At 31.4% G+C, this 10,915-nt stretch overlaps 1 protein-coding gene across 4 annotated transcripts in view; it reads right to left on the reverse strand.

Moving 5' to 3' along the window:
- The window catches only part of nolo (ADAMTS-like no long nerve cord), a 789,822-nt gene extending 781,027 nt beyond the window's left edge, over nt 1–8,795 (reverse strand). For 3 of the 4 annotated variants that reach the window (XM_089646552.1, XM_089646553.1, XM_089646550.1), the window contains exons 1-2: nt 8,710–8,795; nt 8,352–8,516 (exon numbers count right to left, since the gene is read on the reverse strand). The gene's annotated coding sequence lies outside the window, so the exon portion shown is untranslated. The remainder of the gene's footprint in view (nt 1–8,351; nt 8,517–8,709) is intronic. The other variant, XM_089646551.1, reaches the window with a different exon arrangement.
- Nucleotides 8,796–10,915: the final 2,120 nt, after the last annotated feature.

Genomic DNA, 10,915 nt, shown 5'->3' on the forward strand with positions numbered 1-10,915 from the left:
GGGATGTTCTATATTAGCACCGTCCGAGTATACATTTAGGCACAATCAAGTTTTAAAAATAATTCACCAAAATTTGGCAATTAAACATAACTTGATTGACTGCCGTAATGTAGTACCATATTATGAATACGAACCAAATTCATTTTTAGAAAACGAATTTTATAAAATATATTATGATAAAACTATACTAACAGACCGAGCGATTAGTCATAATAGACCCGATATAGTTTTACATGACAAAATTAAAAAAATAACTTATATTATTGATGTTGCTATTCCAAATTCCTGTAATATTCAAAAATCTGTTAGTGAAAAAATAAGAAAATACACAGATTTAGGAAATGAAATAAAAAGAATTTGGCATTCTCAGACTATAAAAATATTACCATTCGTTATTTCGGCTACTGGCATTATACCTAGCTCTCTAATTAAAAATTTAGGCGTATTAGATCTATCAAAAAAATTATATATAAAGATGCAAAAGTCGGTCATTTTGAATACATGTAGGATAACAAAAGATTTTTTAAATATTTATGTTGAGGGATCAGTAGGATTTATAGGCCCTGTTAGAAGTTCTACCGAGCCGAACCCTCTGATATGAAAATATCTGGAGACGGTGAATTTTTTTTTCCCATTTGATATCTGGTGATTTGACGTGTTGTTGTTCTTGTATTGTTTTGTATTTATTTTACTTATATAATGCACTTACATAGTGTTGATTGACTAGCTGATCATTTGTGGAAAAGTGAGTGGAAGGGTTAAGTTTTTCCTTTGGGGAAGACTTAACCCGGACAACTAAATCGGAAGTTTAAAAAAAAAAAAAAAACAATTATGAGTCCGTTTTTGAATTTTTTTAGCATTGATGGCAACAATTATTAATTGCTCATGCTGAAACAACAACTCACAATGTTAACATTCAATATCTATTTGCACATTTGATAGCGCCGTTTAAACTACCCCAAGGTGTACAAATATTTTTTTTTTCAATCTTTATTTTATTACTAAATATAAATTATCTATTTTAACAACATAATGGCTAATAAATTGCATCCACCGGTTCACCGGTCAATAGAACAATACTATATTTATAATGCATTTGATCAATGGACGCGATACTGCGTTAAAATGTACATATTTTTTATATTATGTTCAGGATCATAATATACATTTATTAGAGAACTTTATAGTTTTTTACGCAGATGATATAATTGGAAATACTTGTCATTAGAAATGCTATTCTTGTATTTATTTGTATTTAATGCACATGCTTGTGAAAGGAAAATCAAATAGTGATTTCATTAAAATGTATATTCCTAAAAAAATTTCGTTACTTATATTGGGATGGGAAACATATTGGGATGTGAGACTTCGAATAATTTTAAAATCTCTAAATAGTTTAAAACAAAGTCGCTATCCGCGTCTGTCTGTCTGTGCACTTAGTTCTTCTAAGCTAAGAAATTGATTTTGATAGGGTTTTTATTATCATTTAGAAAATTTCTTCCGGAAGGTTTATATATATATAATGCATATATTTTATAACAAATAATTAGTCGCCTGAAATATCAATACGATTTGAAAATATCTCCCGAGTGAAAATAAATGCAGCCAACGGGAATTGAACCCGTACCTTCTGATGTCCGGTCAGGTGCTCTGAACCACTGAGCTATGTTGGCTTATTTCCAAACCGCCAAATAATTCAATATGTACTAATACTACAATCAACAATTACTGCTTATTATATTTTTTTCCGCCTGTAAACAACCAACTTTATTTTTGTAAGAAAAGGCTTTGTTAGTACTAAATTTCCCACTAGATGGCGTCGCGACATATTTTATCTACATTTGTTGGTGTAATATTATGACTTGTCAAATATTATTATTTTTAAATGATAAACTAATGTTTATAAGACAAGGTTTATGCATATCATAAAGGATAACAAATAATTAAAAGCAATAATTAGTCGCTTGAAATGTCAATACATATTGAAAATATAGCGATATTACAGATAATAATATTTATATTTATAGAAATTAGAGAAAAGTCTCCGAGCACCGCCAGTGATACGTTAACTGGTGTATTATAATTGTATTACATTATGGTGGTATATACATGTGTATTAAAAGAAAAATCTTTAGGCCTCGCTATCTCACGAAGGACGGCCGGCATAGTCCAGTGGTAACGCATTGGACTGCCATTCCGAAGGTCGCGGGTTCGAACCCGGCGTGCGCAAATAAATTTTATTTGATTAATTTGTGTTATTTCACAATTAATTAATTAAAATAATATATAGTATATTTGCGGCACGTTCCAGAGTGGAAGATACTACCAGAATCGCCCTGGTGTAAGACCACCATTCAGAATTGAAACGTTGCTCCAAATGGCTTTAGCCGTGTTTAGTGACTAGATCTGAATAGCCAGGTACTTCCCCACCTTCCTCTTTCCCTTCCCCACTTACCTTCAGCCTCACAACATCCCCCAATTGGGGATGCCATAGTCTCACTGGCTCCAGACGGGAGCAGTTGGGACTCTTGTGAGGTATTCACTATAAAAAAAAATAAAAAAAATCTCAAATTTATGTTTGATGCAGTTGACATAATATCGCATGTTCAACATTGGCTATTTGGAAGGGTTTTTTATAAGAAAACACGAGTTCCTATCACTTTTCGAAAAATTGCTCTATTTTTATCTTTTCACATTATTTTTCACTAAATTTAAATATAACAAAGTGACTATAAACACATAGGTACTCTTTTAGATAGGTACCAACCATAATTGACCTGCGATGAAATTTTGAAATACATGCTGTCGATTCTCGGGTAGTAAGGCTTTAAGGATTAAACAAGGTTGTTTTCATTGTAATATATAGGTTAATACTTAAAGTTTGTTTCCAGGAAAGTTCACAAGAAAATTTAGATGAAAATTTCCCGCTTCTAAATATCACATTCTGAAGCCTACCTTACTTAAAAATAATATTTCCTTACCCCCCCATGCATAAAATTATAACTTTAACTTTTCGGCGAATTAATTTAAAACTTTGAAAATACACATGCATGAATTATTTCCAGCTTAACAATATAATTAAAGGTAGAAGTGCTAGTAACGGGCTAATAAACGCTTCAGGTTTGCTTTAAATAATATCATTTTTAAAAGAATTTAATATAAATTAGTGCGATAAGTTGTTTGCAGAGTACTTGACAATAAATAAAACGATGATAAAGTTTAGATAGCTAGTAAGTTGATAAATTATCTCTCGTCGTCAAACAGATGTCTCGCACCTAATACATATACCTTTTTATTTGAATATAGCACAATAATCCTGATTTCTCCCCGGTCTAGAATCAGTTAGAAATTACGTTCCCAGTAATTGAACTGAAGAGAGTAGGAAAGGGAATAAGGTAAGAAAATGAAAGTTTGTGAAGTGCCTGGCTATTCAGATCCGGTCACCAAATACGACAAACACCATATCAAGTAGGGTTTTAGTACTGAATTTCGGCATTTTACCAGGGTGATATAAGTATCATGGATATATGGATTATCTAAGCCACCACTCTGATTAAAGTCGAATTCAACACGACGGTTAATTTCATTCATTATCTATACATACTGAGATATACTGTATTCTATTTTTTTTTTTTTAAAGACAGTCAAACATTCCCGGGTTACGAATAACCTGACAATGTTTGAAAATCTCCTACTACCACCACAATAAGCTGAAAATGTTGCTTGTGTTGTGATGGAGGACTTAGCCAGCCGAGGAATTGAACACACTACGCCTGAGTGGGAGCCAAGCGCGATGTCAACTCGGCCACCGACCGGTCAACCACAATTAACCACATAACGTGTATTTTTAAATATAATTCTGGCAGTTATAAGTTTCTAACTTTAAGTAACAGTCGTTAATATGTATAAACTACAATATAACCTTTATATACATCAAATCACAAATAAAGCTGCTAAAATTTTAGGCTTCATCATGAGAAACACAAAACTTTTTAGTAGCATAGATATCATTAAGCAACTCTACTTTTTCTATGTACGAAGTCATTTGGAGTTTGCATCAGTTGTTTGGTCTCCATTTTACAAAATCCACACAAACAAAATCGAAGCAATTCAAAATAAATTCCTAAAATATCTTTGTTACAAGTCATTTGTAAGATTTAATAATTATGCAGAGGCAGCTTCATACTTTTCAAAAATTGATTCACTAAGTGTACGGAGGCATCTTAAGGATGCACTATTCCATAAGTAGTTAACAATAATATTTAATGCCCAGAGTTGCAAAACAAGATTCTATTCAATTTACCTGCCGCGTTCAACACGCTCTTGTGTCCTGTTCAGGGTTGATCAAAGCAAAACGAACTATAAGCAGAATTCTTGCCTGAACAGACTAAGCAATAATTACAATAGCGTATTATCTAAGGTTGATATTTTCAGTTGCGAACTTACCAAATAAAAGTCCATAAAAGAGTATTTCTCTGATGGTTTTTGAATAATGTTTATGTCTCTATTGTTTATATCTCTATTATGATTTGATTTAAATCTACAACATCTCTCCATGGCTATAAATGTATAGTTTTGTAAATTTTTCGTTTTACATAATTGTTTGTTTTGTATAAATTTTTTAATTCATATTCCTTTTTCACAAATTCAATTTACTTATTCCATATTATAATGTCTCAGTAGAGGTAAAGTCATAAGGAGGAAATCCATAATTGGTTTTATTTTAGCTATATAATACTTATGTACAAACTGATTAAATGTAAACTGTCGATTTCCCGAAAATGAATAAATAAATAAGTCTTATTTGTAAGCAGTGGCAGCTCGTGACTTTTGGGTATACTAGAGTGCTAATGTTACAAAAAATTGGCATTATTTATTGGCGATTTCCTGAAAATCTTCATATAAAAAATCGAATTTTCGACAAAAAATAAAAAATCGTTTTCAGTTACAACAACATCAATAATGCCATTTTTTGTAATATTAGAACTCTAGGCTTTTTTTTGCACAGGAGTTGCGTTGGCGCACACTCCTTGCTTCATCCACATGAAAACATACATATTTTAATATATTTGTAGTGTACTCCTTGCCTCATCCACATTCAACACCAAAACACATATTATTTTTTTTTTGTATATCAGTTTACCCAAATATTATTTAACAAGTAGTTGCCTGCAACGGGCAAAACATCAAGTCGGTCGCTTTGGTGTGTTCATATGTGCAAATAAAAAGAATCTTTGAGGATTTGACTGGCTCAAATGGACCGAGGTGATCCCATCAAACAAGATCGGATCGGCCAACCTGATAATGTGTGACAACAATTTAGTTCAGTTTGTCTTTCCGAATGGTTTCATCGGGACGTAAAACTGAAGCGATACATTTTAATTCAGCAGATGAAGCATTGGAAGGGTTAATATATTTTTGTTTGGAGAAAAGCTTTGGGAGTGCCCGGGTTTATTAGATGAGGTTTGTCCAGGGCTTTGCGGCGGATGATGCGTCTGCCTGTCTGCCCAATAACTGCGTAGCGCGCCGAATACGGAGAAGCCGATTAAGAGAGGCCCTTTGATCTCTCCTACCGGACTCTTCGACTGCAGTGGGAGGAATGGATTCACACGTTCGTCACTCCTGGACACACTGACCCCAAGCCTATTTTTCACCCCTCATGCCTTTTCCTCCTTTCTCTCCCTCCTTTCAAGGTCTCTTGCGTGAAGCTAATGTAAAAAAACTGCACATTTTTCTTTGACAATTAATCCATTACGCGTGATATCATGAGTAACTGCTGAAACTAAGCTTCCTCAATTCAAATTTCTCTGTAAATTAAACAGAATTAGTAGATGTGAACTGTCACATCTCGTTGACGATCCGGCGCAATGTTTGCGAATTTTGCCTTGGTAACCGTCATAGTTGATTTTATCGTGTCGATGTTGGGCTTTCTTGCTAAAGTCTAAGGTCAGATACATAAGGTAGGACTGTTCCAATAATGGGTTAAGACGAGAGATTACCCTAAATTAAAGCCAGAATCTTAACGACGTAAGTGAAGCAGCCGTGCACAAAAATATGCGATGCGCGGCCCTGGTGAATTGGACAGACCTGCGGTTGAATTTTCCCTATCAAATCTCTAAAATAAAGTGGAAATCTTAATGATATAAGTGATAAGGTCGTGTAAAAACAATTTTCGGCGCGCGTTCCGGCGTAATGGACCTATGGTCGACGTTGCCCTAGCAGGCTTAGAAAATAGATCATTCTTTTATATGTTTATTTTATTTATTCAGAAATTAACATATTACTAAACCCATAAATGTTTCTAGAGAGATCTCTCAGGAAGTTACTAATTCATCGTGTAGAAAAATAAAATATGGTTCTCACCGTTAAATTTTAACGTTTTATATACGATATTTTAATCGTAAGGCCTTATTTTTATTGATCTTATATATAAATAACTTACATCCGTAGGGATCCCTCTAGAAATATTTGAGATTTTAGTAGTAATAGGTTCATCAGAAATAATTAAAATGTGAGAGTCGAGCAAACTCCCGTTATTTATCCGAGTATTATGTCGCCTTAAGTACCATCTGGAATAGTTTGAAATGGTTTTCTCCCATCAGAATACTTGATTTTGTGTTTATTTTGAAGATATGCAGAACTGTTTGAATATTGATTGCTTGAAGTTCAAGATCAGTTGGAAAATAATTAAGGCTTTTAGTTAATTCCGTTAGAAAAATATTTAAGCCTTAATATTAATAAAGGAAGAGTCGTTCCTTTTTTAGAATTTTATTTGTCATTTTTTAAAGGAGAGACAAAGTTCATTAACAATAATTTCAATGACAAAGCACAAAAAAATTCTATTGTGATCCAATTCATATTAATTTTAAATATTTCATTCGGATTAATTAATCATAAGTGGGCTTTATTTAATACAATACAAAAATTCTTTATCCTTACAAACCGTGTAATTCCATTTTTTAATGTATGTTCTGCTATTAATTTTAGTGATGTCTGAAGGAAATCAATTACAAGTCTCTTGCCGTTAGGTTAACGATTGATCAAAAATCGTTCGCACCCTGAGACGGACCTAGGATCAATACATTTCAAATGATGCTGATCGTCAAAAATCTCGGCTCAAGTTGAATGTTACTTTTCATTATGGGTAATCCACTACGATTCGCATTTCTCGCCCTATATCAGTGTTTCCTAAATATAATTAGGGGTTATTAAATTAGTCTTTGATACAGATTTTTTTTACATAAAATATTTAACAACGTGCTTTATTTTAATACGAGCACACGATATTTTTAAATTGTAGGACAAACTATTCCAACTCATTTTTAATCAAGTTAGTTTTTAGTTTAGATACACGGGTACTAGATATCTTCACATAATAAAAAAATTTAAGAACCTAACTAATATTCTTTATTTGAATAGTAAAATTACTCCGGAAAGCATAATGTCTGACAGTTGTTTTATTAGGACGGGTTTTTTAAGAGAAATTGAACAATCCTTAAAATTTAAAAGTTAATTTTCTTTTTCAAAGTTCTTTTTACGTCGTTATTTCAGTTTTTTCAAGTAACTGGCATATAATGATATAATAACAGAACTTGAATAGGACCTTCGTAGAACCCGAAAATTAACGTTGAAATTTTATGAATTGTTAAAATTCGATGAAACAATCCATCCTTCTAATCATCAGTCTAATTGGAGTGAAATAAAGTACACATATTATGATATGCCTTTGACATGCAGAAACTATGAAGACCACAAGTTGAATATTAATTTAAATACATTCATAATTCATATCCTTCGGTGCTGTTTAACGAATGTTTTAGTCGTTTAATAGTAGTGAAATTAAAAGACAATTAAACTTGTTTATTTATGGAAACGAATTTATTATTAATAAATTACTATTTAAGCATAATAATACGTGATAATTTTAGAATTATTTATATTTACGAAGTCCGAAATTTCGTGAAAAATTTTTTTTACGTCATTGTCAATTTCCACAGATTAATTTAATTTTAAAATTATTATTTGAAGGAATTGCGTAATTATAAATGTAGTTTATTTGTAACATTTTTCATGATAGTTAGTTAAGTATTTATCTCAAGTGACCTACCAGGTAAGTATGGTACTGTATATTATCTCCATATTTAGTTAGTAGATTATTTTAAAAGTGTATTATATATTTTTACAGCGCCCTTGAGGTGATTTTGCACAAAAAAGGCGCTATATAAATCATCAAAATATTATTATTAGTTTAATGTTTCATGCATTTGCGTACTGTTGACAAAATTGTATTACTTTTATGTATTAAAAATATTACAGAGTTACAATAGTTTATAAATTAAATATTAACTTACCAAAAACAGCTTGCCTTCAACAGTCAAATATTGAAGTCCAGTTTAACATCCAAATACTATAACAATTTTAACCGAAATAGTTCACTAATCACTTAAATTAATATTTGTCACTGTATTATAATAATTCACGTTAAAAACAAAAACCCCTGTTTTCAAATGTTTAACCTATAATAAAATTAAAAATACATTCATCTCTTACTATTCATAGAATACAAAAAAAAACAAAAGCACTGATTTTTGCACAACCTAAAACATATTATAATTTTTTTTAAATGAGTTTAATTAATTTTTATGAAGTAACTATTTTTTATTATGTAACTTTGTTAGTTTGCAAGTAAAAGCATTGAAAAGCTCTCACCACCGAACCGGAGCAAACTTTTTACGCGTAAAGCTTTCGAAGCTTTCAACGGAACGTTCCATACAACGATACGTGTCATCAACACGGCTCTGCGAGTAGGAATGAAACAAAGTGAGGCTGTATACCAAACCGAACGTACCTAACAACCTCCATCTCTTTCAGGCGTTATGCAACCACCCCCACAACTGAAAGGGACAGAAATATTAACGTACGTTTAAAAGCTACTTACCGAAATCTCTAAGGGATGAATTTGAAAATTTGTTCCTTTTATAAAAATATATTTTTAAACGTATTTAGGGGTTTGTATTTACATTTATTTTTTAGACTCACTTGGTTAGTTCTGTTAAGGGAGTGTTGCGTGAACGACTTTCAAATGCTGTTTTTGCGCAATGCGGCCTAAAAGAGAGATTTTGCGGTAGAAATTCTGGCGGATTGAGATTTTCTTGTTGGCAGGACTGATTAAAAAAGTTTTTACGGCAGATTTGCTTTAAACATGCTCAAAGCAAACTGTACAGTGATTGCAACAGTACAAATGTATCGCTCAGATTATATTGTTAACAATAAAATATGTAAGTACATAATATTTTATTTTTTTTTTATTTTTTTATTTATCAACTTTCAAAAATACATTTTTTACAATTAAGTCCCGTTAAACTGATTGATATCAGTTTGTCAACGGGTTCTTTTAACAATTACTTCTTAAATACATATACAATTTTAACAAGTACATAAAATATACACATAATTACATTAGTACAAAAAAATTCTTTCACATAACCATTTTTTTAACATACATTTCCTTCTGTGAGTCAATTCACAGCTTTTTATTGAGTTTGGTAACATGTTATAAATTATTGGAACGAGGTATTCTAGAGTTCTTTGACCATATTTATTCAGGTATCTGGGAACTACAAGTCCATCGTTTGCAATAAGTCTTGTATTATGAACATGTGTCACTATTTTATTATGTTCAGATTGAGATGTATGCTGACTCGCAATTTTAAGCCACAATAAAGCACGAACAGATAATACATTTACAGAGTTGTATAGTAATGACTTTGGTACGTCATTTCTTTGTTCGTATTTAGTTCTGTTTAATAATAATTTTACCAAAGAATATTGTACATTTTGGACTGAAAGAAGATTTGTTTTTGTTGAATGTCCCCATGAAGTTATTCCGTATCTTATTAGGGATTCCGCCAATGATAGGTATACTATTTTAAGGGTATTTGGTGGAACAAAAAACTTTAATCTATAAAGTTTGCTCACTATAGCTCTAAGCCGTGTGCACACTTTTTGTATATGTATATCCCATTTAAAATAACAATCAATTGTTAAGCCTAGATATACGTATTTTGAAACAAGTTCAATATTTTTGCATGAGCATGGTTGTATTACAAAGTTATGAATGCAATTAAAGTCATGAGAAATAATTTTAGGAGTTATGGTGATGTTATTATGAGGAGATCTGATGTGCATAAGCTTCGTTTTTTTAGCATTGATTATTAAACCTACATCATGTGACCATTTTTGAAGAGTGACAAAGTCAATTTGCAGTAAATTACTCGCTATTAATAAATCCTCATGTGAAATAACTAATGCAGTGTCGTCGGCATAAACGTAATGTTTAACATGAGAAAAAATAAATTTCATTGCAGTAACATATATTATATACAAGGTAGGGCCTAGTATGGACCCTTGTGGTACGCCTGCGAAAACAATATTTTTTTTGCTAAAATGATCAAAAAATTTTACACAAATCTTTCTATTTTGAAAGTAGTTAACAAATAATTTATGTAGGTTTCCTGTAATTCCAATGTTTTCTAGAGTTTTAAGTAATTTACTATGATCAATCGTATCAAAAGCCTTTGAATTATCAATAAATAATACGAGTACATGTTTTCTTTTGTTAAGATCATTATTAATTTTATTTGAAAATTCTTGAAGTAGTAGATCTGTGCTTTTATCTAGGATCTTTTCAATTACAGGTAAAATACTGATCGGTCTATAGTTTTCAATTTCACTGTGTTTACCACCTTTGTAGATGGGTCGGATTATGCTACATTTAAGATCTTCAGGTATAATTGCCTCCGATAAAATCATATTAATTAATAGAGTTAAAATAGGTCCTAAGATATTAAAGTGTTTTTTAATGTCAGACATTCTAATTTTATCTATCCCCGGCGATTGACTATTTTTTAAACTT

This window comes from Hesperophylax consimilis, chromosome 24 (genome assembly GCF_061612785.1).
Source record: "Hesperophylax consimilis isolate HC1 chromosome 24, BYU_Hcon_1.0, whole genome shotgun sequence".
Classification (NCBI taxonomy): Eukaryota; Metazoa; Arthropoda; class Insecta; order Trichoptera; family Limnephilidae; genus Hesperophylax; species Hesperophylax consimilis.